Source organism: Lontra canadensis, unplaced genomic scaffold (genome assembly GCF_010015895.1).
Source record: "Lontra canadensis isolate GAN:19392208 unplaced genomic scaffold, GSC_riverotter_1.0 scaffold35, whole genome shotgun sequence".
Classification (NCBI taxonomy): domain Eukaryota; kingdom Metazoa; phylum Chordata; class Mammalia; order Carnivora; family Mustelidae; genus Lontra; species Lontra canadensis.
Genome location: NW_022631029.1, coordinates 15165003 through 15191880, shown reverse-complemented (window position 1 = coordinate 15191880; position 26878 = coordinate 15165003). Strand labels below are relative to the sequence as shown.

At 35.8% G+C, this 26878-nt stretch overlaps 1 protein-coding gene and 1 pseudogene across 33 annotated transcripts in view; one reads left to right on the top strand and one right to left on the bottom strand.

The window, feature by feature from the left end:
- Positions 1-26878, bottom strand: part of SLMAP (sarcolemma associated protein) — a 138950-nt gene that overhangs the window by 99012 nt on the left and 13060 nt on the right. The gene's annotated exons all lie outside the window — the stretch shown is intronic.
- Positions 924-5200, top strand: LOC116874024 (annotated as a pseudogene).

Sequence of the window (26878 nt, the reverse complement as noted above, 5' to 3'; positions counted from 1 at the left end):
GTGGCTTTCTAAAGGAGCTGTCCATCATGAGTCATGAAGACAGAGTGAGTCAAGATGAGTAGAGAGGGGACTGAAACACAGTAAGCAAAGAGAAGAAGTAAGAAACATGGGTGGGGGCGTGGGATGCTGTGGAGGGACCCTGGCATGTGAAGCACAGGACTGAGGCTGGAGAGGTAAGCAGTCACCAAGCCTTTAAGACATATATAGCAGAACAAACTTTATCGTATAATGATAGGCAGCTTGTCACTATAGGGTTTAAAAAGGAAAGTACTGGGGCGCCTGGGTGGCTCAGTGGGTTAAAGCCTCTGCTTTCGGCTCAGGTCATGATCCCAGGGTCCTGGGATCGAGCCCCGTATTGGGCTCTCTGCTCAGCAGGGAGCCTGCTTCCTCCTCTCTCTCTCTCTGCCTGCTTCTCTGCCTACTTGTGATCTCTGTCAAATGAATAAATAAAATCTTAAAAAAAAAAAAAAAAGGAAAGTACTGAGATCAAACTGACATTGCACATGGGAAGAGGATGGCTTGAGGGGTACAAGACTGGAGGCAGGAAGCCCAGTTATGAGGCTACCAAATAAATAACAAGGTTCTAAACTAGGGCAGCATTAGTAGTATAAGGGGTTTAGTGATAGATCCTATGGGCTCAGTGTTCAAGGTAGCAGTTTCTAGTGTGGGTTACTGGGCAGATGATAATACCATTACATTTGGAAATATTTGAGGTGGGGGGTGAGTGAATGATTCATTTCAGTTTGGGGTCTACTGCTTTTGGAGTCTCTGTAAGACATCCAAGTGAGTAAATGTAAGCAGGCAGAAGATAGAAAACCTGGACCTTCGGGCTCAAGATATTTGAAAGGCATCAGCATTTGAGTGGTTATTAAAATTACAGTGATGTATGAGATGATCCAAAAGTAACAATTACAGGGAAAAGAATGACTGAACTTTTAGGGACACAAGCATTTACGGAGAAATTAGTGAAGATAATGCTTGAAGGAATATCAGATAGGACAGTCAGAAAAGTACAAGAAAAATCAGGGAAAGAAAGATCCAAGAGGCCAGGGAAATATACCTCTCCCATTGCAACAAGAGACGCTGTAAGCGACCTATATAAGCTGGCAGAAATCAGAGATCAAGAAGTCAAATCACATAACAGTCTGAACTTTTTGATCCTGTTGCATTAATTTTTCAAAAATTAATAGAACCTACAGGGCCCTCTTTTTCTGAGATTCTTAAGCAGTCAAGCCAATTTGAATGGAAATGCCTAAAGAGACTAAACACAGCTACACAACTACCTACAGGAAAAGACTATTTCCAGTTGTAGTGGAAGAGTATTTATGGTTGTTCTATATACAGAAAATTGGTAATATATTTCTTAATAAACCAAAATCACTGTCAAGCATAATAAAACAATTAAGAATTTTTGTTTTGCTTTTTATCATTCCTAACTTCTTGACTGTTACATATTTTACTTAAGACTTCACATAAATTCAACTAACAATATAAAAATCTTATAACTTTCTATAACATGGAAAAGTATTTATAAGCACAGATGATGGGAAACCTATAATGTTAGTAATTAGGGAAAAATACTATCAATGCAATAAAAACATCAGAAATGGTAAGAATTTTTGATGTTGGAAGAAAAAAAAAGTAACTTAAAAGACGCAGGGGGAAAATAAATAGAGCAAGGAGCAATTTCCATTTCTTGATTTTATCACTTTTAGGGAGATAATTTGTCAAACTAAAAAATCACTTATTGTTGGATACTATAGTGTACTAACTGGGAGTGACACAAGTGTTTGGTCCCACCCATACAGAAGAACTCCACAGGAACTAAAAAAAAAAAAAAAAAAAAAAAAAAAAAAATCAACAGAAGTACATTTGCATATGAGTGCCTAAAGCAAAATCGGTAAAATGCAGAAAGAATGTGACAGATTTACTACTAACAGGAAAGTTTATAGCATTTTTCTCTTGGAGTGGGGTGGAGAACTCCCAAGGTGTGAGTCATTGGATTAAAGAACAACTGGATACAGGATTTAGCCAAAGCTGTAAAAGCAGGATTCAGATACAGCAGAGCAAACATGCGCTCTCTGGGCCAGAAAGAAAAAAAGCTGCATTGGGTTAGTGCCTCCAGAGTTGGAATGAGTCACAGACACCGAGTGGAGAGGAAAGCACAACCGGACTCAACTTCAGCACATGGGGAAACTCCGCAGCTGTTTTTTTATCTTTCGATTTATTCCATCTCTTAGTAATTTACTATTAAAAACTTTTAATTACATTGAAGGAAGCTAAAATGAAAATTACCTCAGAATCCTAATATTCCAAAGATATAGACAGACAGGCTTGCCACGGTGCTTTGCATGTGAACTAGATCAACATACAAAGCAACATCACTACCATACCCTTTCTAGCACTATCAATTTTGCTAACTTAATATAATCTATTTGTAAAATATTTATTTCTGTGATCACTAGCAAGAATGAATGTTTATCTGCTAAGTATATTTATCTTGAATGAAAGAACTGCTTGTTTTGTTGGTCTGTTTATCTACAATAGTCTTGATGGCCTTCTTTTATATTAAAAAGGGCATTTTATGTGTGACATATTCTCATTTTTCTCTCATAATGAATGTAAATGATGCTTCATTTCCATTTTTCTCATTTTTCATGGAACCAAAGTTTTCAATGTTTATTTAGATGCCCATTGATTTTATTTGCCTTCACTTGGCTTTAGGTTCTGGTAGTTGCTCATCTACCAAAAAATCCTGAAGTGGTTTCCATTATTACATAGTCATACTACAGGTCTTGAACTTTTCACTTACCTATTCCAATCATTCCACTTTAATTCTTTAATATCATGTAACTGTGTTTCTTCTCAAATCTAGTGCTACTATTCAAAAAAATTTTCTGTGGCAGAGTAATGATGTGAAATTTAATGGGTTCTTAGGGCACTACCCAAGAAAAGAGAAAGACACAGAGAAACCTATACAAATGTTCCTAGTAGCACTGTTTATAATAACCAAAAGTTGGAAACAAACCAAATGCCTATCAATTAATGAATATATAAGATGTATCAGCAATAAAAATAAAATGAACTACTAATATATTCTACAACATAGATGTAGCTCAAAAACACAATGCTAAGTTAAAGAAGCCATTCACAAAGGGCTGCATATGATTTTGTTTATTTGATATTTCTAGAGTATGCAAATTTACAGAGATAGAAAGCATAACAGTGGTTGCCTAAAGCTGGGTGTAGGACCAAAGACTGAAAGCAAATAGGCCAAAGAGAAATTTTTAGGTGATGGAAATGTTTCACAGCTAGATTATGGTGATGGTTGCAAAACTACAGATTTACTACAAATCTTTAACTTAAGGTAGACTTAACTTACATTTAAAATGGCAGAATTTTATGGAGTGTAAACCATACTTTAATAAGGCTGTTTTTGAAAAGCCAATGAACAAAGGAAGGATAGGAAGAATAAATATACATATACACATATTCAATAACCCTGAAATATAAAAATTTAAGGGATTCAATTTGTTACTGATAAAAATAACAGGAAGTATCTTAATAAATATTCGGTGCCTCCAAGAGTGACATAAGAGAAACATTTCCACAAGTTGATCATGGGAGTATTAATTGGCACAACCTGTCTGGAAAATAGTTTGGCAAAGTATATCAAGGGAGCTCTTAAAATGTGCCTTTCTTTTTTTTTTTTTTTTTTTAAGATTTCATTTATTTATTTGAGAGAAAGAGAGGGAGAGAGAGAGCAAGCACATGAGCAGGGGGAGGGGCAGAGGGAGAGGGAGAAGCGACACGGGGCTCAATCCCCGGGCCCCAGAATCATGACCCAAGCCAAAGGCAGATGCTTAGCCAACTAGCCACCAAGGAGCCCCTTAAAATCTGCCTTGTGATTTACTTCTAAAAATTCAGTCTAAAGAAGAAAGATGAATAAAGATTTAAGTGTAAAAGATATTCAGCAAAGCAAAAATTATAATACTTTCAAAAAATGGAAACTATGTAGTTACATAGTTATTCACCAGTGGAAGAATGGTTAAGAAAATTACAGCCCATTCACAAATATTATATACCCTTAAAAAAATTTTTGTGGGCCTATGGTCCAGAATTGAGAAGGACATCATCACCAACAGCTACCACCACAGCCTGCACTCAAGTGAAGATACTCACCATTTCCTGCCAGTCACAGCTAGCAGTGCTTACAAGTGGCATATCCTGTTACTTTGAAAATGATGCTACATTTGAAATCAAGAAATGTGATCTTCATGGGTTAAAAGAGGTCCCTCCTATCACAGGTGTTCAGTGTTCAGCAGGGAAGAGGGAGTCAGATAATATAGGATGATACAGACTATTCACCAAGAGCATTAACAGAACATTATTGCTGGTTTTTGTGACTTGTGAAATGTCAGGAAGGTGGGGAACTTGAGATTGGATAAATATCATGGACCACCTCATCTCACTTTTACTGGGCTCATTGCTTCAACTTTACCTGTGGACCTTCTGTCCCAGAAATCTGTAGAGTTTATAGTACAAAGAGAAGGTTGTACTGAAGAAAAAGAAGGATCGATGCACATATACACTAAGAACAACTCCTGGGGCAATGGCATCATCAGAGATCTGGTTCCCTGGGTGCTGGTATTGGTCTAGCCTATAAACACAATGGAAAAGAGGAGTTCTACTTGACTTTATATTTGAAAATTACGATATGGCAGTTTTGTGGAAATCACTGTTTATTTTCATCTGTAAGAATAACTGCTATGGAATAGGAGCATCTGCTGAGAGAGCAGCAGCCAGCACTGATTACTACAAGAGAGACAATTTTATTCCTGGGCTAAGAGCAGATGGAATGTATGTTTTATGTGTCCAGGAAGCAACAAAGATTGCAGCTGCTTATTATAGATCTGTAAAGGGGGCCATGCTGACGGAGCTGCAGACACCAATATCAAAGGACACAGTATGAGTGATCCTGGAGTCAGTTATCATACACAAGAAGAAATTGAGGAAGAGTGACCTCATTACGCTTCTCAAAGATAGAATAGTAGACACCAATACTGTCAGTGTAGAAGAATGAAAGGAAACTGATGTTGAGGTGGGTAAAGAAATTGAAAATACAGTCTAGTTCGCAACAGTTGATTATGAACAAACTTTAAAAGAATCAAAACATCATAATTACAACAACAATCCACCTTTTAAATATTTATTAATTTATTTTTTATTTGTGAGAGAGAGAGAGAATGCACACACAAGCACACAAACTGGGGGAGGGTCAAACAGAGAGGGACAGAGAGATTCTCAAGCAGACACCACACTGAGTGTGGAGCCTGACTTGGGGCTCAGTCCCACAACCCTGAGATCATTATCTGAGCCAAAACCAAGAGTCTGATGCTTAAGTGACTGAGCCACCCAGGTGCCCCAATAATCCACCTTTTAAAGTTTATGGTGCAAGGGGTGCCTGGGTGGCTCAGTGGGTTAAGCATCTGCCTTTGGCTCAGGTCATGATCCCGGGGTCCTGGGATCGAGTCCCACATCGGGCTCCCTGATCAGCAGGGAATCTGCCTCTCCCTCTCCATCTGCTTTTCCCTGCCCCTGCTCATGCTTGCTCTCTATCTCTCTCTCTCAAATACATAAATAAAAATCATAAAAAAAAAAAAAAGGTTTATGGTGCAAATGAGTGAATCAAGTTTAAGGGGTTCATTTAAAGGAAGACTGTAAAGGAAGACTATAAAAAATCATTATGCCTTCATTGGAACATTCATGGTCTAACTTTAAGAAATTTGTGGTCTCAACTTTAAAGAAATAAACCCCATAAAACAAACAAAAATTTTATGAATATTTATACCATGTGATAAAATTAGGATTAAAATTTTGGGGGAAAATGTAATGGTTCCAAAGGTCCAGTGGTACAGTGAAAAGTACAACTTCTTTCCTATGTCCCACAGATGTTACCAGTCCCTTCTATATGAAAAAATGGATTTTTTTTTTAACTGAAACAAATCAACAAACACAAAAACATAGCTCAAAATGTTTAAAGGAAAAGTTCACAAGTTCTTGCACTCAGGAAGAGAAATATGGAGGGAGAAATATAAACACTATGTAATAATAAGAACCAAGCAGCAGAAGTTATAAAAGAATACACGTGGGGAATCTGAAGGGATTGAGTTAAATCTCAGGGAAGACAGAATAAGATACTTGACATGTAGGGTGGGAACTGTCTCATATCTGTGCTTAGACAAAGAACTCATCTTAAAATAAAATCCAATCCCTAAGGCAAAAAGAACTCTCCCCTCTTCCGTTAGTGAGTCACAAAGCTGTCTTGAGCTGATTTTGTCTATCAAGACACAGCACTTTTCTCCTGCTATGGGAATTAGCTAGGTATGTTTTATAAATAAAAGTTATTATAATTAGAGGAAAATATCCTCTAATACCTGTTTTAAGTAACAAACGATATCCCTTAACTGTGGAAGTCAAACTCTTGTCTTTCGCTTCTTGGCAATATTACTCAACTAATTTGTTCTCTAACACTGAAATAATGACTTCTGTAATTGGACTGTCTACTATAGCTACAACCCTGCAGAGAAGGGGAGATTTTCTAAAGATCTAAGAATAAATGTACCAAAATACAACTTTCATTCTTATTCCCAGTATGGAAAAAATGTGATTATCTTCACTATGACTGCCATTATAAACTGAGGTACCATAAAGTGACTTGCTCACAGACAAAAATTTCCAAAGCAATGGACTAGCTGAGTCACAATTCAACTCAAGACTTAATTAAGTATCTTATATAGTCAGTGAAAGAAAATGATATAATATTATGAAAGTCATCTATTTCTGTAGTCTGTTCAGAGTTTCAAAATGAATTAACATGGTTGCTGACTCTGAAAGTGATTTTTACATACTTGGATTTATCTCTTAAAGCATTTGGATGCATTCTTTTTCTGGGATTAAATTAAGTAACATCTATGCATCAATCCAGTCACACTATAGGTCATACTCTTAACAATTTCCAGCTAACTTTATGTTGTAATGTTAGCTTTTCCTAGAATGGACTAGTCAATTGGACTATAACATTCCCTTGGGCTTTATACCATTTCCTAAATTTAAAATTGAAACACCAGTTGAAGAAACATAGGTACAACTTAACAGCCTATATAACCTAATTATAAATACATTAAGCTACATACATTAGCTTCAGAACAAGAAGAGTTAGAAAAAACTCTATAAAATCAAATGAGATTTTTACTGCTGAAAAGGTCTACAAAATACTCTCAATGATGAGATAACTTAGGGCCCCAAAGAAGCTTCCTGTAATAAGACACAAGGCAATTAAGCAAAGCTGGGGGTAAGGGAACAGAGACTTCAAAATATTCAATTTCATAAATCAATAGTCTCCACCATCTCAAAAATATCTAAATAAAAAATTAGCAAAATCTCCAAATGATAGACAAATTTAAGAATCACTCACTTGACTAACAATATTATTGGAAATAAATGAATGCATTAGAAAGAATCTTATATACCAGTAAAAACAGTTAACATTTATTGAGTCCTTACTGTGTCTCAGACTCTATATTATTAAGTCTTTTACATGTATTATTAATTAATTCTCACAATCCCCCATGAGATATTACTATTACTCCCACTTTATAAACAAGAAACGTGAGGCACAGAGAGGTTAAATTACTGGCCAGAAGTCACCAAATGAACAGGAAGAAGAAGCAGGACATGAGACCACACAGTGATCTCAACTGTAGTCCCTAACTCTCCTCTCTCACCTCCCAGCTTTTAACCACTCTGCACACTCCCTTTTTAATTTTAACCCAACTCCTCATTTTGCAGATGAGGAAATTGTGTCCCCCAAGGAAGAGAGAAAATTCATTCCAAGGCTGAAAACTTTTTTTTTTTTTAAGTCATCTGCCTACCCAAAGTGTGGCTCGAACTCACAACCCCAAATCAAGAGTCACATGCTCTACCAACTGAGCCAGCCAGGTGCCCCAAAGCTTGAAACTATTTAATAGCAATACTAGTACGAGGACTCAGGTTTCCTATTTACATTATGCTTTCCTATTTCACACTGGGCTTTTCCTATTTCTCTGTCATTTTTCCCATTTTACAATGGGCTTTCTCCTATATTTGATCTTTTTAAAAAATAATTTGTTCTTCTGAATATAAAGTACTTATGTTGAAGGTAGGAGAGTTCAATAAAGTATGGAGGAAAATTAAATTCACTCTTCCCAGGTTCCAAAAATAACGGCTACAACAGTTTAACATATTTCTTTATATACAATGTAAGACCAACACTCTGCCTTCCTGGCTCATATTTTCAAAGAAGTTTAGAGATACATTTTATATACAGTTGTATATGTAACTGTCTTTTTCAATTACATCATTATTTTTCATGGCATTAAATATTTTTTGAAAATATGACTAAATACCAAATGACATTTCATAAATTTCATTAATTTAGACTATATATGGTAAATTCCTGCAACTAATTTCTGTGATGAAACTGTTACACCTACATCTTTATGCAACATCTCTGATAATGTTCTTAGATTAAGTCCCTAGAAATGACACTACTAAAGTTTAAAGGGTATGACAATATCTAACATGTACGTAGTTAACACTATTGCCAAATTCACTAAGCCCTTTGCAGATATTTGCTTGTTTAATCCTTGCAAAAGCAAGAGAGTGCAAGAGGCCCAGTAAGGGAGGGAATGAATGTCCAGAGAGAACAAGTGACTTGCCCAAGATCATGTAGCTAGAAAGTGACAGCCAGGATTCATACCCAGGTAGTCAGGTTCCAGGACCCAAACTCTTAATTACTATGCTGGCCTATTTTAATTCTACTCTTTTTCAACATAATGAAGTCTCCTAGAAGTTTACCACAAATGTACAAAAACCCTCTGAGAAACCTGTAGTTCTAGGTAAGCATCCCAGGAGATGCTAAAATCTGAAACCCACTATCCTTATCTAGACATTTTATTCTATTCTATTGTATTCTATTCTATTTTTTTAAAGATTATTTATTTATTTATTTATCTATTTGACACAGAGAGAGCGAGATCACAAGCAGGCAGAGAAGCAGGCAGAGAGAGGGGGAAGCAGGCTCCCCGCCAAGCAGAGAGCCCAACACGGGGCTCGATCCCAGGACCCTGAGACCATGACCCAAACCGAAGGCAGGGGCTTAACCCACTGAGCCATCCAGGCGCCCCATATTCCATTCTATTTTAAAGTAGGCTCCATGCCCAGTGTGGAGCCCAACATGGGGCTTGAATTCATGATGCTAAGATCAAGATCTGAGCTGAGATCAAGAATTAAACACTTAACCAAGTGAGCCACCCAGGAGCCCCTGATCTAAAAATTTTAAAAGAGACTATTTAATAAACCCTTCTCATAAAACCTGATTCAACTGATCAGGTTTTATGATCAGTTGTTTTACTGATGTTCTGACTATGGATGAAAGAGTTAAGTAGGAGAGTACTTAAAAATGATTAAAATAATCATGACCTTGGATTAGGCAATAGCATCTTAGATATGACATCAAAAGCACAAATGACAATATAAATGAAGAATTTTAAGAATTTTAAGATTAAAAATTACTTCAAATATAAAAATAAGTTAAGTTGAACTTCATCAAAATCAAAAACTTCTGTGCTATAAAAGACACCGTGAGGACAAATATTACATCATTCCACTTACATGAGGCACCTAGAATAGGCAAATTCATAGAGCTATAAAGTAGAAACAGCAATTATCAGGGGCTAGGGGAGATGAAGAAGGGGAGATATTATTTAATAGGTACAGAGTTTCCATTTGGGATGACGGAAAAATTCTGGAAATGAATAAAGGTGATGGTTGCACAACATCGTGAATGTATTTAATTCCACTGAATTCTGAATTGTACACTTAAAATGCTAAAAAAAAATAGTAAATTTTATGTAATATATATTTTACTGTAATAACAAAAAAGGGCACAGGATAAACAATCTATAGAATGGGAAAAATATTTGCAAATAGCTCAACTAATAAGGGAATTATATCTAGAATATACAACTCAGCAATAAAAAGATAAATAACCTAATTTTTTAAGTGGGAAAGGATATGAACATTTCTCCAAAAAAAAAATAGTAATACATGAAAAGATGTGCACAACATCATTAGTATTAGGGATATGTAAATCAAAATCACAGTGAGCTATCAATTCACACTAGATGGCTATAATAAAAAAGACCATAAAAATTGTTGACCAAGTAGAGAAACTGAACCTTCATACACTGCTGATGGAAATGTAAAACAGTACAGCTGCTTTGGAAAACAGTTTGGTGATTTCTTAAAACATTAAATATTGGAGTTACAATATGACCCAGCAATTCTATTCCTCGATATACAACCAAGAGAACTAAAAACATATGTCCACACAAAACCTTGTACATATAAGTTCAGAGTGGTATTACTCATAATAACCAAAAAATAGGAACAACCCAAATGTCCATCAACTGAGTATGTAGTAACTGTGATAAATGAAATGTGGTATGTCCCTACAATGGAATATTATTTGACACAAAAGGTACAGAGTATGGATACATACTACGACATGGATGAACCCTGAAAACACTATGCTGAAAGAAGCCAGATACACAAGTCCACATTATATGATTCCATTTACATGAAGTATGTCCCAGATAGGCAAATTCATAGAGGCAGAAAGTAGATTAATGGTTGCCATTGGCTGGGAGAGGAGGAAATGAAGAGTGATTGCTAAATGGGTACAGAGTTTCTTTGGAGGGCAACAAAAATGTTCTGGAAATAAATAGTGGTAACAGCTATACACTATAAACCACTAAAGTGTACACTTTAAAAAATTAAAATTAAAAATATGGTTACAAAATTCATGATAAATAAATAAATTTTGAAATTAAGTTCTTAGAAGTGGTCTTTTAAGACTATAAATATTTGAATTTTGAGAGAATTGGTAGGGAAATTGAAAGAATAAAGACAAAGTCTGTATGGAAACCACAGACAACAGAAATAAAGATAGAAATATAAAAACTATAAAAAAATAAGAACTAGAAAAGTACAAGTCATGCAAACAAAAGTTATAAAAATTCTATTAAAAATAAAATTGAGGGAGGTGCCTGGGTGGCACAATCATTAAGTGTCTGACTCTTAGTTTTGGCTCAGGTCGTATCTCAGGGTTCTGAGATCGAGCCTTGAGTTGGGCTCCACACTTAGCATTGAGATTCTCTTTCCCTCTCCCTTTGCCCCTCCCACTCTCTCTCAAATAAATAAATCTTTTTTAAAAAAATCACACTGAGGACAATGGAAAAGTGAGTTTTAGAGTAGAAAGAAAACAAAACAAAACAAAAAAAATAACCACCAAAACAAAATCATTCAATGACTCATCTAAGCAATTCCCTGATGACTTTCAAAAATAATAAGGTTGGGGCGCCTGGGTGGCTGAGTGGATTAAAGCCTCTGCCTCTCGGCTCAGGTCATGATCTCAGGGTCCCAGGATCGAGCCCCGCATCGGGCTCTCGGCTCCGCGGGGAGCCTGCTTCCCCCTCTCTCTCTGCCTGCCTCTCTGCCTACTTGTGATCTGTCAAATAAATAAATAAATAAAATCTTAAAAAGAAATAATAAGGTTTACCTGGTAGTACAGAGGAGGTCAAGAAGATACATATATGATATAAATTTATAAAATTAAAGGATATATGTACAGATTTCACCAAATGCAGAGCACTAGTAGTTGAAGACAAAATTCAAATCAAACCAGAATACTCTGGGGCCATATGATAACATTGCTCTCACACAGCAAATTTACAGGACAAGATGAACTGAACTATATTGAATTCCCTGTCAATAAGCCACATGCACTCCCATTTGTCTTAAATAAACTGAGTTTATAATGAAAGATGGATGATGGTATCTGCATGCTAGAATGTCTGTTCCATGGAGACAGGGACTTTATTTTGTTTAGAATAGTGCTCAGCACATAGGAAGTTCTCAATAATGATGGCTGAATGAATCAACAGGACTTTGAAATCTGTAGAATACTATGCATATTGTTTTAGGAATTCACATCTAGATTAGGGAATTCTACACATCTAGAAATGGAATTGTAATGGATGAAAAGCCAGAGATATATGAGATATAAAACTAGAGTTTCAGGGAAGGAAAGAATTTCTCATTAAGTATCACAATGGAGGCAGAGAGGAAGTCTATATAACTTGGTTGTTGTTGTTGTTGTATGTTTGGTTTTTGTCATTGTTAAATGTTTAAACAGTCATAAATTTCCTTTATTTTTTACATCATCAGTATGATGGAAAATATACATGGCTCCATAGACTTCTAAAGAATTAACTATTTAAATGGTAAAAAAAAAAAAAAAAGGACACTTAGAATTCATCACAGTCAAGTTAAAGAAACACATGATACAGAAAATAAAACCCTCTAAAGACAAAAGATACGATTTAAGTAAAATCAAACACAAAAAAATCAGTATCTACAAGATCTAAGAAAAAAATATAAACCCTAACTGTTAAAACCTATTCAATACTAGCTAAACCTAGATCATCGAGCAGAGAAGTAAGACAAAGCTTCCCACCTTAAAAGAATTCAAGATAATAGACAAGAAAAAAACTACAACAATAAAGTCCTAAGAGATGAGGACAATTTCTAACAATGACCAATTCAGCTATTTTACTTACAAGTTTACATGGAGAATAAAATAAGCCACATTCTATTGTAAAGCATTAATGTCTTATAGCAAGTTTCTAGGTTTGTCAAATAAATACTAAAATCAATACCCACAAAAAGTATTTTCTATAAAAATATCACTAGCAAGTTGCATTTAAATATTTAATTAATACAATTATAACAAACTTCGTTTCTTAAAGTACTACACGGTTAAAATTACAAATGTCACTAGTTTACTTTGCTTTTCTTTTTAAAACAAGATACCTGCAGGCAACAGATGTGCAATTAAAGCTGTAGTTCATGTTCAAACAATTCCCTCTGAACACACAAAAAGATAATCCACTAAAAAGTCCTGTTATACTTCTTACATTTGAATACTACTTTGGATTTACCTCAATTAAGTACTTTTATTTACAATCTAAAGTATCAAGCAAAATTTGAGATGAAAGGTCTCTATAGAGTTTCAACTCTCAAGTTTAGTAAAGAACGAAAATTGGTTCAAGTATGAGATAGCTCCATTACCAACTAAAATTACAATTTGGGGGTACTTAATCTGAGTAAATTTAAATGCTATGCCAAAAAACTTAAGCAGTTTTTGGAGTTTCCTATTGATACAGGAGTTCATTTCATGGTTCATTGAAAATATTGAAATGAAATTTTAAATAGCCATAACTTAGGAAATCAGTCATACCTTGACTTTTATTTCGCTCTCAAACTGTTTTTCAAGACACTGAGAAATTGTATCTTACTAGCAGAGCCAAGTTTACAACAAGGAAGTGACAGTGCAGATTCTGGGTTTTGACATACATACTCTACAAGAGAAAACATTGTGCAAGTAAAAGAGTACTAAGGTTTAGAACTACAACACATGCTAAATAAAATGGTACTTTTTTTTTTTTTTTTTTTTTTTTTTTTTAAGTAAGACTGCTGCTATATACTTGCACTGGCCCAAAACTCACAAAAAAAGCCATTCTTCCAAAGTCGTTTTTCCTATCTCCCCAATCAAAATAATTTTTTCCACCCTAGAACTCTTATAAAATGTATTTTTAAAATATATCTTAGTACATCTTTATTATCTTTACATTCATGGATAAAACTCTCTGAAACTGAAAATATTTCATTTGACCCCTCTGCTCCAGAGTAACTTAATTATGTTTTTCTATTAAATTTAGAGTGAATTTTAAATATTTCTCCTGTATTCAAAATTAGCTACTTAATTTCTAACTACCTAGTTTATAAAAACATTTCCACATACATGACCTCATTTTATATAGCATAAATTCAGAGCAATTATTAGTCTCACATGTTTAATTAATAATTGCTTGATATCTTCATTTTTACTGAAAGTTAAAACTACGTTTTTAGTTACCTATTGGGACACCTGGGTGGCTCTGTTGGTTAAACAATCAACTCTTGATTTCAGCTCACGTCATGATTTTCACACCGCATGGAGCCTGCTTAAGATTCCCTCTCTCTCTCTCTCTTTGCCCCTCCCTGCCCTCCCTGGTCTCCCTCTCTCTCAAAAAAAATTAAAAAAATAAAAGTTCTTTCTCCTCTCTCTTCTTCTCTCTTTTCCGCACATGCATGTCACACTAGCTCTCTCTCTCTCAAAAACTAAAAAATAAAAGTCACATATTCAGCACATACCACAAAAACAAAAATGCAAAATTTAAAAACTATTATAAAATTATATGAATAGAAAATAAGTGACCAGGGGCATCTGGGTGGCTCAGTCAGTTGAGTGTACAACTCTTGGTTTTGGCTCAGGTCATGATCTCAGGTTTGTAAGATCAAGCCCCACGTCAGACTCCCCACTCAGTGGGGAGTCTGCTTCAGATTCTCTCCCTCTCCCTCTGCCCCTTTCTCTGCACATGTGCACTCTCTCTAAATAAATAAATAATTAAAAAAAGAAAAAAGAAAAGACTGACCAAAGAAACATAAAATTAGGTAATAGAATTTGAAAATTCATAAAATATATATCTCACTGCAAAAATATCCAAATTTCATCAATGTTCCATTTATTTTTATTTTTTTAAACAGACTTTTTTTTTTTAAGATTTTTTTTATTTATTTGTCAGGGAGAGAGTACACACAAGCAGGCAGAGTGGCAGGCAGAGGCAGAGAGAGAAGCAGGCTCCCTGCTGAGCAAGGAGCCCGATGCGGGACTCAATCCCAGGACTCTGGGATCATGACCTGAGCTGAAGGCAGAGGCTTAACCAACTGAGCCACCCAGGCGTCTCCAGTGTTCCATTTTTTAAAATCTTGGTTTATAAGTTCCTATAACTGTTCTTTAATAGTTAAGTGTTCATCAGGGTAGATACAAAAACATTTAACCCTTTTATTAAATATTATAGGTTTTATGCTAAAAATTGAATTTTGGCCAAATATAAAGTAACTAGCAATCATCCCCAGATTAAGCAGTCCTCAAAGAGTCTCTCATTTATATACTTTGGACACAGTAAGAGCTGGATATATATCCAGCTACACACACACACACACACACACACACACACACACTTTGCAGAAAAAGACTTTTTTTGTACCAAGAGAAATGGAAAGATAAATTCCTAGCTTTAAAAATTCAGAATATCAAAAAAGGAGAGAATATCATCTATGCTACTGAATTTCTAATGTGTGGAATTATAACATTTTAACATTCTGATACATTTTTGACATCTGTGATTCATGTTCCTTTTGCACAAATTATATTTAACTCGATAAGATCTCAACTTACATTTAAGTCTATTGAAAAATTATCTGGATAGGGAATGCCTAACCTATAAGGCTTTTCTTATACCACATCACCTGCCGCACCCAAGTAGGGAACCAACATAGTCTCCATGGAATTAGCAACAACTAAAACTGCAGGGAAATAAATTATCATCACAGAAGTATACATATACTTCTAGAAATGTTCTTACTACCCTCTGCATCCACTTATTCAAGCACTTTCAGAGCCGTAACACTCACAAATTTACAGCCCTTTACCCATTTCTAGTAAGCTTCCATACTCACTATTCTGGTGAATAGCCCAGTTTTGACTACTTTGACTTCTTATAAAGTAACATTTGAGTGCTGTTAACAATAATCTTCTCAAAAACTCTCCCCTGCCTTGTTCCTCACAAATCCAGTCTTTCCTGGTCTCCTCCCTACTTCTCTGGCTGTTCTTCCAACTCTGTTTTCTTTTTCCTTACCAGCTGTTCAAATGTTGATCATCCCCAGGGTTCTTTTCTAGACTCTACTGTTCTAGAAATGTACATACCTCCCGGGAGTATATTTCCTACAGCCTTGACTACTTCAGTTGATGACTCCCAATCTGTCTCCCTCCATGCAGATGATTTTTTTTTTTTTTTTTTTTTTTGCATTCCAGTCTGTTTCCAACTGTTGTTTCTACTAAATCACTCTACCAGGTCTCCTTGACTCTAGGTACAGTTCCAATGTCTTCCATGTTATCACTGATACTGGTCCTCTAAAACAAAAGATCTAACCATGGTGATTCTTTTAAAAATCATTTGGAACTCCACACCAGTTCTAAAGTAACAACACCAGTTCTAAAGTAAAAAGCAGTATGACATTAAAATCCTTCATGATTTGGGGCACCTGGGTGGCTCAGTTAAGCATCTGACTCTTGGTTTCAGCTCAGGTCATGATCTCGGGGTTGTTTATTTAAGGTGACAGGGGAATGTTTAATCACTTTAGAAAAATTTCCATCCAAAAATGATTTGGTGGTAAAAGTTCTACTCTTTCAACTCATCAGAAAATCCTATTTTCTAAATTGACTTATTCCCCCAGGGTATCAGGAAAAAATGGTGTAATTTCAATTGGTATAATCCTTAATTTATTACAATATATTTGAGTTGTAAATTTGATTTAGGTTGATATATACTTCAAATTCCCCAAAATCAACCAAACACTTATGTTTGCTAAATATAGTTAGCATTTTATTCTATCCTGGAGCACATGTATTAAAAACCACGTACAGAGGCACCTGGGTTAAGCATCTGACTCTTGGTTTCAGCTCAGGTCATGATCTCCCGGTCTTGAGATTTAGGGCTCCACGCTCAGGGTGGATGGAGTCAACTTGAGAGTCTCTCTCTCTCCCCCCCTCTGCCCCTCCTCTGCTTTGTCTCTTTCTCAAAAAAACAAAAACAAACAAACAAGAAAACCCCACAGTGATAGGAATAGAAATTTTAACATTAAGTTGATACTACAGAGAGGCACAGGTCATGACCCCAAGTATTGAAATCAAGCCCCAGTGTCCAGCTCCCTGCTCAGCGGAGGAGTCTGCTTCTCCCTCTGCCCCTCCCCTGATCACATTTCTCTCTCTCTCTCTCTCTCTCTCAAATAAATAAATAAAATCTCCAAAACAACTGATACTACAGAGTCTCAATCTTTGTGATTTTCCTAAATATTGGTACTATTTTTATTTTAAAGAATCTAGAACTATGTAACAGCAATTCAAATGAGTTATACACTCATTTTACATGTAAACTTCACAATAACATTATATAGGCAATTTATAAACATCATAAACCAAAGTCACACAGGATCTTTTGTATATGGTTTCTTTTTTCTTTCTTTCTTTTTTTTAAGTAGGGGCTTTTGCTATTATCAGCAGTCTGAAAAGGAAAATAAATGCCAATGACAAAAACTGTCACCTTATTCCACATAATACTGAAGTATATGATTAAGTTAATGTATTTTTGCTTCTCAGTACTACATCAAAATAGCAGAGTCATGCATCCAACATGATCTTCATAGACATTAACAATTTACAGATTTTTAAAAATATGAATAATTTATAAGTATTAAATCATAATCTCTGGGGGACTGGGCCAAGCATCAGTGTCTTTTAAAAGCTCCAGATGATTCTAATATGTAGCTGAGGTTGCATATTTCATATATTTTCTTTCAATGTCCCTAAAAAAAATTAAGTAACTTTTTCTTTCAATTTAATTCTATACCAGATTTTAAGGGAGTAGCTTTAAACATTTCCTTAAAATGGTATAGATTTATACTCTTAATCTCTATTTCAACTTCTGGGGATTTTGATTTAAACAGTAATTTTTATCATGCTTATAAAATGTGTCTTAATAAGTGAAGCTTTAAAAAGAAAAAAAGGGAGACTTTGGCCATTTAAACACTAACTTTTCCTATATTTTGCTTTAAATTAAATGATGTCAGATAGCTAAAAGTCACAGTACAAAAGTACTTTTTTAAATTACAAAACTGTTTAAATATAAGGTCTTATTATTAACAAAAAGTTTTATCATTATGAGAAAAGATCTGCCGGGCAGCTGGTAGTTTCAGTTGGAAGAGCATGGGACTGTTGATCTCAGGGTCAAGAGTTCAAGCCCCACGTTGGATACAGAGATTACTATGTAAATAAATAATTTAAAAGAAAGAAAGAAAAAAGTTCTGCTATAGATGTACAACATCCAAAAAAGACAGAAGATAGAAAAGAATTCAACATTGGAAAAGGAGGAACTCTGAAAAGATTTTAGAAATTTAACTGAAAAATTTTGAACATAACCCCTTATTGATGATATAGTATTCCCCAAATTTCTCTATTGCAAAAGATAAAAGACCAAGTCTCCTGAAAATGGAAATATTCTATAGCCAACAAATAAATAAATATGAGTCTCAAAAGGACATAAACCTGAATCTACCTAAAAGAGCTATGCTGAATACATTTTCTTTTTAAATTAATAAGTTAATGTTTATTTAGAATAGGAGGTATAGTTTCAAGGTTCAGGAAGCACGAAAAAGGTCTTTCTGTATCCTTATATCATAGTGACCCAGTTTCTACTCTACCCACTCCCAGATAACCAGGTTACTAACTCCTTATATAACCTTCCTGATTTCTTCATGTATAAATAAATAACAAATACAAATTATTTTCCCTCTTTTGCATAAAAGGTAGATTATTGTGTATATTGTGCTATACCTTGTTTTGTTACCTGACAATATATCTCACCCTTTTTATAGACTTTTCAATGAAACAGAATCTCAAAAATAAGTCCTTTTACTTTATAACTCATCTTAAAATCCCCTTATGATCATCCCAAAAAAGACACATAAAATGTACCTGCAATAGGAAATCTCTGGAATTTAAAAAATCTTAACTGACACATTTATTATAAAGAGTTTATTGAAGCATGGAATGCCCACAAAGTAGTGAACTAATCAAAGGTGTATAGCTTTGTGAATCACCACTGAGTGAACACGGGTAAAACTACCACCCATGTCAAGATACAAAACATTAATAACACATCATCTATCTGATTTTTTAATATTTTAAGATCTATTAGTATCTAGGACATATGTTAGGAAAAATTAATAATACTGACTGCCTAAACTTCCATTTGGGATATAGTTTAGGGGATTATGTTCTTACATTCATTTTCGGTTTGTTTGACCTGTTTTCTTTTAAAATTTTAATGAAGTATCATATATACAAAAATAAACAGAGGGGCGCCTGGGTGGCTCAGTCGTTAAGCGTCTGCCTTCAGCTCAGGTCATGATCCCAGCATCCTGGGATCAAGCCCCATTAGCCCCACATCGGGTTCCCTGCTCCACAGGAAGCCTGCTTCTTCCTCTCCCACTTTCCCTGCTTGTATTCCCTCTCTCACTATCTCTCTCTGTCAAATAAATACAGAAAATCTTAAAAAAAAATAAACTGAAACATAGAAATAAGAACTAAAGAGTATTAAAATAAGCTTCTAAGTACCCAGAAGCCAGTCTGGGAAGACCCCTACCCCCATCATAAGGGCAAGGAGTATGGCTTCATAAGGGCAAGTAGTATGGCTTAATGGTTAAGAGTATAGACTTTGGAGCCAGACTGCCTCAGTTTGATTACAGGATTTACCTCTTACTAGCAGAGTGATCTAGAGTAGTTAAGATTTTCTTCACTCATTTATAAGCTCCTTTATTCATAAATGAGAATAATAATAGTGCCTGCTTCATAGCAGGTATTCATTTAATTATGAGAATTAAATATATATTTGTAAAGTATTCAAAACACTTTCCAGCATATATTGTGTAAAATTTAGCTATTTTTGTATTCACTCTCTGCTTCCCTCTCAGAGAAATACTTTATTATTCTATTACTATGCATGAAGTAACACACATATATGAATAAGTATCATGATTTCTAAGTTTTATATTAACTGGCATCATAACTGAAGTACTCCTTTGCAACTTGCTTTTTTCATTCAACATTTGGGAGATTCATCTGCATTGATATTCACAACTGTTGTTTATTCATGTTCATTCCTGTACTGTATTCCATGGTATAAATTAACAGAAGTATTTATTTATATATTCCTGTTGAGGGACATTTAGATTACTTGCAGTTTTTTGGCATTATGGAAAGTACTACTAAAAACTGCTTGAACATGTCTCCTGATGCAGATATAAAAATGTTTTTCTAGAGTATACACTTAGGTGAAGAACTGCTACGTCCTTAGGTATACACAGTTTAGCATATTAACAATGTCAACTTGTTTATCAAAATGGTTATATTAGAGCATTACATGCTTTCATTAAAAAAGAGAGGTCTTGGGGCACCTGGGTGGCTCAGTGGGTTAAAGCCTCTGCCTTCAGCTCAGGTCATGATCCCAGGGTCCTGGGATCGAGCCCCGCATCGAGCCCTGCATCGGCTTCTCTGCTCAGCAGGGAGCCTGCTTCCTCCTCTCTCTGTCTCCCTGCTTCTCTGTGATCTCTGCCTGTCAAATAAATAAATAAAATCTTTAAAAAAAAAAAAAAAGAGAGAGGTCTTGGGGTACCCGGCTGGCTTAGCTGATGGAGCATGTGACCTCTGATCTTGATTGTGGATTCAAGCCCCATGTTTGGTGCAAAGAGTACTTAAATAAATAAATAAAATCTTAAAAAAAAAAGAAGAAGGAGGAGAAGAGAGGTCTTAAGTCAATGATCTAAGCTTCCAATTTAAGGAAGCGGAAAACAGATGAGGAGGATGTCTGGGTGGCTCAGTCAATTAAGTGTCTGCCTTTGGCTCGGGTCATGATCCCAAGAGTCCTGGGATTGAACCCTGCTCAGCAGGGGAGTCTGTTTCTCCATCTCCTTCCCTCCCCCCCATGCTTTCTCTTGTTCATTCTCTCTCTCAAATAAATAAAATCTTAAAAAAAGAGAGAGAAAGAAAGAAAGAAAACAGAAGAGGAAATTAAACCCAAAACAGGCAGAAAGAAGCACATAATAGGGGTGCCTGGATGCCTCAGTCAGTTAAGTATCTGCCTTCAGTCCAGGTCATATGTCAGGGTCCCAGGATCAAGCCCCACACCAGGCTCTGCGCTCAATGGGGAGTGTATTTAGGGATTCCCTCTCCCCCTCTCCCTCTGCCCTTCCCCCTGCTCATGTTTTCTCTCTTTCTCAAATAAAAAATCTTTTTTAAAAATCTATTTTAAAAAATAAGGTAATGTTATGAATAATTTTATGCCAATAAACCCAAAAACTTAGATGAAACAAGCAAATTTCTTGAAAGATACAAACTAGTAAAGTTAACTCTAGAAGAAATAAGTACCTTGAAAAATCCTGTAGCTATCAAAGAAACTGAACTGATAGTTTAAAACTTTCCACACAAAAATAAATAAAATGCAAACAGACCTAAGTGGCTTCATTAGTGAATTCTACCAAGTATTTATTTTTTTTTTAAAGATTTTATTTATTTATTTGACAGAGAGATCACAAGTAGATGGAGAGGCAGGCAGAGAGAGAGAGAGAGAGAGGGGGAAGCAGGCTCCCTGCTGAGCAGAGAGCCCGATGTGGGGCTCGATCCCAGGACCCTGGGATCATGACCTGAGCTGAAGGCAGAGGCTTAACCCACTGAGCCACCCAGGCGCCCCATGAGGGATTAAGTTTTAAATACTTGGTAGAGGGCGCCTGGGTGGCTCAGTGGGTTAAGCCTCTGCCTTCAGCTCAGGTCATGATCTCAGGGTCCTGGGATCGAGCCCCACATCGGGCTCTCTGCTCAGCAGGGAGCCTGCTTCCCCCTCTCTCTCTGCCTGCCTCTCTGCCTACTTGTGATCTCTGTCAAGTAAATAAATAAAATCCTTAAAAAAAAAAAAACCCACGTAATCCTTCATAAACACATATGCAAAAATCCTTGGCAAAATATAAACAAATCAAATCTAGCAGTGCATTAAAAAAAAAATACAGTGTAGGGGCGCCTGGGTGGCTCAGTGGGTTAAGCTTCTGCCTTCAGCTCAGGTCATGATCCCAGGGTCCTGGGATTGAGTCCTGCATCAGGCTTTCTGCTCAGCAGGGAGCCTGCTTCCCCCTCTCTCTTGGCCTGCTGTTCTGCCTACTTGTGATCTCTCTGTCAAATAAATAAATAAAATCTTTAAAAAAAAAAATACAGTGTAATCAAGTGGAGTTTATCCCAGGAATGTAAAGTTGGTTTAATATTCAAAAATCAATCACTGTAACTCATTTAAAAAAAAAAAAAAAAGCATGTGAGTTCCTATTGCTCTACTGTATCATCTACACTTGATATTAACCAACTTTTTAATGTTTATTTTTTTCAGTTATCTCTCCACACAGCGCAGAGCTCCAACTCAAGACTGTGAGATCAAGAGTCTCTTGCCCTACCGACTGCGCCAGCCAGGCACTCAACATTATTCAACTTTTTTTTTTTTTTTTTTTTTTGAGAGAGAGAGAGCCCACGTGAGCAGGGGGTGTGCAGGGGCAAAGGGAGAGAGAGAATCTTAAGCAGGCCCTATGCCCAGCACACAGAGCCCTACTCAGGGCTCTGTCTCACAACCCTGAGATCATGACCTGAGCCAAAATTGAGAGTCAGTTACTTTACTGACTGAGCCACCCAGGTGCCTCTATTCAATTTTTTAAATGAGCATAAATGCTACTGAAAGTGTAAGTTTACAGTTTCCCAGTTATGTTGAACATCTAGTATTAGTTTATTGGCCATTCTTCCTTCTTCTTCTGTGAAATTCTTTTTTGCATCTTTTAGCCAATTTTTCCCCTTGGGTTGTATTTTTTATTAATTTGAACAAATCCTTTCTATATTCTGGGCACTAATCCTTCACAAGTCGTATGTTTTACAAGTATCTTCCTCTAGTTGTTTTTCTTCTTCACTTTTTTCATTTTAATGAAAAAAATAATTTTAACATATTTGAATTTACCAATCTTTTACTCCAATGTGCACTTTGTGAATTCTTTATGTCCTTCCTTACCCCAAGGTCATAAAGAGATTCCATACTCTAAGAAGCTTAAAAAAAAAAAAAGACAAATTTCTTAAGTTATTACTTCTATAATTCCTTTGGAGAAAGGCATTGTGTTGTCAGTAAGTTTTTTAACTATCTCCTAAATATTAGGCACTGCACCTATATTGTAGTGCTATAAGGCAGCACAGGCTGTTATACTTATCTTCAAGGAGACAATACGCTTACTAAATAATAATAATAATAATTAAAGACCTAAACCATAATAATATATAGTGAAGGACTAAGTTTTGTGATAAACATGCTCAATTTTCAAAATATTAAGAAAAGGGATAAATTGGTGAGAATTGTGGCAATCAGTAAAATTACATGAAGAAAAGCATAAATCTTCACTTAATAATTCTGACTTAGTATAACAACAAAAGCTAGAATTTATCCAAAACATATCTGTATTTTAGGAGTGCCTGGGTGGCTCAGTCAGTTAAGCCGCTGCCTTTGGCTCAGGTCATAATCCCATCGGGTTCCCTGCCCAGCCAGGAGTCTGCTCCTCTCGCTCTCCCTGCCATCCCGTCTTGTCTCTTTCTCACTTACCCTCTCTCTCACAAATACATAAATAAAATCTTAAAAAAGTAAAAATAAAGTAAAATAGTCAACAGAGCGGCTCCTGTCTGGCTCAGTCAGTGCAGCATACAACTCTTGGTCTTGGGGCTGTGAGTTCAAGCCCTATGTTGGGCATAGATTACTTAAATATAAAGTATTTTTTAAAAATCATTAATAAAATAAAAAAATAAAATAGCCAACAGATAAAAACCACAAAGTCTGAATTAATGCAAGCTTGCATGTGACAGCAACAGAAAATGGAGAATATAAGTAACAATGTAAAACATACATAAACATTACAGTGCTTAGGGTCTTGCATAAATCAGAATTAACCAGCTCAACTCTGCACACAACCAGAAAACTTAAAATTCAAAAGCAAAAGACAGCTGGCAGTTTAAATGAGTTGGACAATAGAATTAACTGGCTACTATCAGAGTATTATATAGTCATAAAACTGGAGCTATGACATTGATTCCAGAAAAAAGAAAGACGACCCTCTTCTAGCAAGTCTTTTTTAAAAGTAACTCAACTTAAAAACTTCGAAGAGTTTTTCTCTAGCCCCAACATTCAGGTACCAACACTACAAATATTTTGTTTCAGGGGAATAATATTTTGGAAGCAGGATTTAAATATCAGAATTACTTTATATATGAAGCATAGAACGTAACAGTTAATCAGCAGGCCTATAACAAAATGCTCATTTCAGAAAACAATTCTCAAAATGTATAATTTACTAGCATACCTAAGCCTCCATACTGTTATAATGACAAGGCAGTAATAATAAAAATTAATAAAAGTAGGAAGGAATATTTACTAATTTTTATAACACAAACACTTAATATTTGAAAGTGCTTTTTAATCGCTTTTTCACACATGAACAATTTACCTATTGTTATATCAGCTTTCAAAATAGTTGCAGCTAAAACAAGGATAAAATTTTGATACAATTCTCAAATCAGGTCACTGGTGAGGGAAGTGGGAGGGAAGAATTATTAAAACCAAGTACAGTCCCAATAAACTTGTCTGATGCTTATCTGAAAACTGCCTCCACACAACTGGCAATTATGAACCAAAAACTCAGATTATGGTATCAATTTAAAATGCAAGGGGCGCCTGGTGGCTCAGTAGGTTAAACATCTGACTCTCATTTTGGCTCAGGTCATGATCTCAGGATTGTGAGATGGAGCCCCATACTGGGCTCCAAGCTCAGCACAGAGTCTGCTTGAGATTCTTTCCATCTCCCTTTCCCTCTGCCCCTCTCCCCACTCACACCCTCTCCCAAATTAATTAATTAATTAATTAATTAATTAACTCTTTAAAATGGCAAGACTAGTAGTTCCACATAAGTTTCATGCTTTAAAACAATTTCTACTGAAATTCTGATATAAGGTCTATGACTTAACACCTGCCTCTGACTTAGATATTCATACGCCTTATTTTTTCTTTTTAACTTCCTTCACTGTTCATTCAAAATATTAAATCTATACTTCTGGCAATATCAGAAATGGTATTTAAATGAATTTATTCCAGAATTTAAAGTGACTGACAAAAGAAATACGCCTTAAAATGATGCCCACAGCACAATCTTTTCATGTGCTAAGAGAGAAACAATCTGGAAAATAAAACCCATACCTTGGAACCTTTAAATCTTGCCTACTCATTACATCCATGAATCCAATTTTCACCACTTTCTAATCACCCTATTATGAAGTCAGCATATTAAAGCACTTGAGCATTTTGTAATCCACTGTAAAACATATCAGTTTAGTTATTAGGGTTATATGGATGGATTAAGGAACAATATGGCTTTTTCCAAAGTTGCAGATCCAAGATTCTTAGCCCCAAGGTTTATGCTTCAATTTTTTTGTCCTATTGCCCAACCAACCTTTGTACCTCTACAGCCTTCCTGAAATAGAACCTCAGGTTCACCTTTATCATTTCATTTAAACTATCTGGTCAATCCAGTAGTAAAGCTCCTTAACATTCAACTCTCTTGGGACACCTGGGTGGCTCAGGTCTCCTGGGATCGAGTACCTCATCAAGCTCCTTGCTCAACTGAGAGTTTGCTTCTCCCTCTGCCTGCTGCTCCTCCTGCTTATGTGCTCTCTTGCTCGCTCTCTCGCTCTCTCTCTCTCTCTCTGACAAATAAATAAATAAATAAAATAAAATGTTAAAAAAAAAAAAAACCATACCACCTGTCTCCTATCTTTCTGAGCTTACGCCTTTTTATGTAGACCTTTATGCACCCAGGACATCTGTTATTTTCTACCTTAAATCTTTAAGATCTAGTTCACGTCCCCCTTCCTTTTCCTTTTTTTTTTTTTTTAAAGATTTTATTCATTTATCTTACAGAGAGTTGAGAGACAGAGAGCATAAGCAGGGAGGAGAAGGCACAGGGAGAAGACGACTCCCTGCTAAGGAGAGATCCTGATTTGGGGCTTGATCCCAGGACCCTGGGATCATGACCTAAGGCAAGGGCAGATGCTTAACCGACTGAGCCACCCAGGTGCCCCCAAGTCCCCCTTTCTAAGCAAGCCTTCTCTACCTTAATCACACAGAGCTCTTAATTCCATTTAGAACTTAATTCTTCCCAAATTGTTTATGGAAGTCAGTTTTGGCTTCCCAACTAAACTCTAAGCTCTTTGAAGACTGAGGTAACATCTTAATACCTTCATTATGTCCCAAGTTGCCTAATATAGGACATGCACTCTTTTACATATTCCCTGATGACTGACTAGATTCTCATCATATTACTTAACTCAGCTCCTTCCACTTCAAATCTTCAAGTAAGGCAAACCAAGTATGCTACTGATTTTTATTGTTTTTTTAATTTTTATTGTTTTTAACAGGGAAACTCTACAAACGTGGTAGTACTGGATAATGGTTATTAATTATAAGACTATTTAACTATTTTTTTAAAAAATATTTTAGTTATTTGACAGAGAAAGACAGCAAGAGAGCACAAGCAGGGGGAGTGGCAGAGGGAGAGGGAGAAGCAGGTTCCCTGCTGAGCAGGGATTTTTTTTTTTCCCACATCAGGTGCAATCCCAGGACCCCAGGATTCTGACCTGAGCCAAAGGCAGATGCTTAACCAGCTGAGCCACCCAGGCACCCCTATTTGAACTACTTTTATGCACAATAATTCTGACACAAAATGCACTGTATCTTCCAACACCACTTCTCCAACTCTCCAATACAAGTTGGATGTCCTACAATTCCATTCTTACACTATCGACCTGGAATTAATGTCAGATTACACAAATTAAGGGCTCGGGCCAACAAGATTGTATCCACTTGAGATGCCAGTCAAAAACTCCAAGTTGTCACTGATACTTCCAACCAACTAGCTATAAATTCAGAGGATTCCTAATTCA